Source organism: Cucurbita maxima, unplaced genomic scaffold, assembly GCF_002738345.1.
Source record: "Cucurbita maxima cultivar Rimu unplaced genomic scaffold, Cmax_1.0 Cma_Scf00021, whole genome shotgun sequence".
Classification (NCBI taxonomy): Eukaryota; Viridiplantae; Streptophyta; class Magnoliopsida; order Cucurbitales; family Cucurbitaceae; genus Cucurbita; species Cucurbita maxima.
Window position 1 is genome coordinate 3,830,467 of NW_019272037.1, and position 2,340 is coordinate 3,832,806.

The 2,340-nt window shown below is 33.6% G+C and overlaps 1 protein-coding gene across 1 annotated transcript in view; it reads left to right on the forward strand.

Moving 5' to 3' along the window:
- Window positions 1–1,185, forward strand: part of LOC111495021 (diacylglycerol kinase 1-like) — a 7,740-nt gene extending 6,555 nt beyond the window's left edge. Inside the window, exon 9 of the transcript XR_002720262.1 lies at window positions 1,144–1,185. The gene's annotated coding sequence lies outside the window, so the exon portion shown is untranslated. The remainder of the gene's footprint in view (window positions 1–1,143) is intronic.
- Window positions 1,186–2,340: the final 1,155 nt, after the last annotated feature.

A 2,340-nucleotide genomic window follows, 5' to 3' on the forward strand; every position in this document is an offset into this window, starting at 1 on the left:
AGGTTTTTTTTTTTTTTTTTTTTTTTCCCTTTTTCAGATATTTACGGTGTGTGGTTGAGATCGAACCATCCTTAGTAAAAGATTATAAACAAAATTGCAACTTTTTCACATTCCCTGATGGAACCTCTACCATTATGTGATCCTCAGATGAAACTTCGAAATATCTCTCTCTCCTGAAATTAACTTAAAAAGTTTAGTCCAAAATTTAACTTTCTGAAAGCACGCTTGAAAATTACCAACCTTTGCTCATTATTGGGAATTTTGTACTTTTAGAAACAGATCCAGTCTCCATTTGATTTAACTTGGAATGGTGCCTCTAAATCTATATGACAGTATCTAGGTGCTTTTTTCTCCCAACAAATCTGGTCTGTCCAATCAAATGTGGAGAAGTAAAGCCAATGAATTATCTTTTTGATAGTGGTGAAAGCAGTAAAATTTCAATGATGTTCCACCACCTGGCTGATTATGTTTTGTCTGCTTAAGTAGCCACTAAGTTGTTGGTGTATGGGCTCACTTTTCAAGTGGAAAGGGGATTCATGTTCTGCTGTCACAGTGCTAAGTATTCATTCATTAATTACATTGTTGAAATAAAGTTTCATTTCATTGGAAGCTACTTGAGATCCCACAATCATGGTCTATGGTAGGGACACAAAAACGATCTGTCCTTTAATAGTTAACTGCCTTTTATTGTTAAACTTTAACTTCTACGTGACTACAGAAAATATAGAAAGAGAATCATTTCATTTCCAGATTCTAATGAAAAAGTCATTTCTATTCTATTTCAGTGTTTTAGAATATTCTCAAGCAAATACATATACATTAAAGCTTTGGCTTTGTTCCTTGCCCATTTTGGAGGTCATGTCACCTTCCACATTACATTTTAAATATCTCTTGGAATCCTTTTTTTGGCCTAACTCTCTAACTTTTAGTCATAACTCCATATGGCCACAATTGAAAGTATGTTAGATTCTGTAGATTTATGGCATGTGGACATTGAATATATGCAGTTTAGATAAGTTTGTACGTTTGAATCGAATGTTTGTCATTTTCGTGAAGCTAACACTTGAATAGATAAACTTCTATGCAAATATGTCTATGTTGATATTCATCTTGTTAGATTCTATTATGTTCTTTTTCATACAGGTGTTTTGCTAGGATATACTAAAGACGTGCTTTTCTTCAAATCATTGGCCAAGCAGTGGGTACAAAAGTGTAGAGAGTACTTCAGAATTTTCACTATTTGCAGAAGCCATAAATTCATTAATTGAATTAGTTTGATATTTCTCTTCTTCCAGTCAAGTATGCCGCAAATGGCAGCATACTTTCTTAGCATTGCATAATGGATCAAAGGGGTCGGGCCATAGATGGAGTAGATTGAAGCTTTTTCGTTATAATTAGAACATAAAGAGCTTTGGACATTGCTATTTTCTTCTTCTCTCTTGTGAAATTCAACTTGAATAGCATTGATCTTTGTGCAGTTGGTTTTGATGATTTTTAAGCAGCCCATTTGTAGCCATGAAGAGCCACTTTAATTTGAAACTATTTAAAGACGATAAAACTATGTGGTGGCTTAAAAGAATGCAACTGATATGCTTTTCAAGTATTCAGCCTCAACTTCTTGAGAAAATTGCCACTTTCAAGTATTCTATTACCCATCTCTCCCTTTCCTTTTGAAAGTTTGGTTACCAACCTTCTCTTTTAGAAAAGTAGTTGGTACATTCTTGTCCTCTAATTTCTCCCTAGAAGCTTCATTTTAAATGTAATTAATCACCCCTTAGAGTAACTTTTTACGTGCTTCTAAAAATTATTTTTAAGAACGTAAAATCTCATTACAAGCAAATTTTAAAGAGTGATTCTATCACATTTTAGTAAAATAATAAAGTAAAATCTTTATAATTTCCTTTCAAAATGTTACTAGACGGCGTTTAAAACATCTTGTTCAGGTGTTATTTTGTGGGTCACACCTGAATCGTGAAGAAAAACGAGAGGTGAAAGCATAAAGCCAAAAGAAAAAGCATCTTATTCATAGACGTTTATATAAAGACAAGGGGCGGAGTTGCAATCTTTCGTAGTATAGTAATAAAATAACTGTGATTTTGATGAGTATCACTTTTGAAACCCCAATTTCCTTTACTCCAAAGCCAACCCTCCAAGAAAAAACAGTAACTTGAATTTGTTCAGGTGTGACCCACAAAACAAAATCCCATTGTTCATTCATCTTTGTTCCCAATATGTGCATAAAAGCTACACAACAGAAAATTAACCCATTTCTATTTCCTTTTCTCTCTCTCCAAGCCAGTGATGAACTTTCAAAGCCAACCCCTTGTAACTATTCTTCAC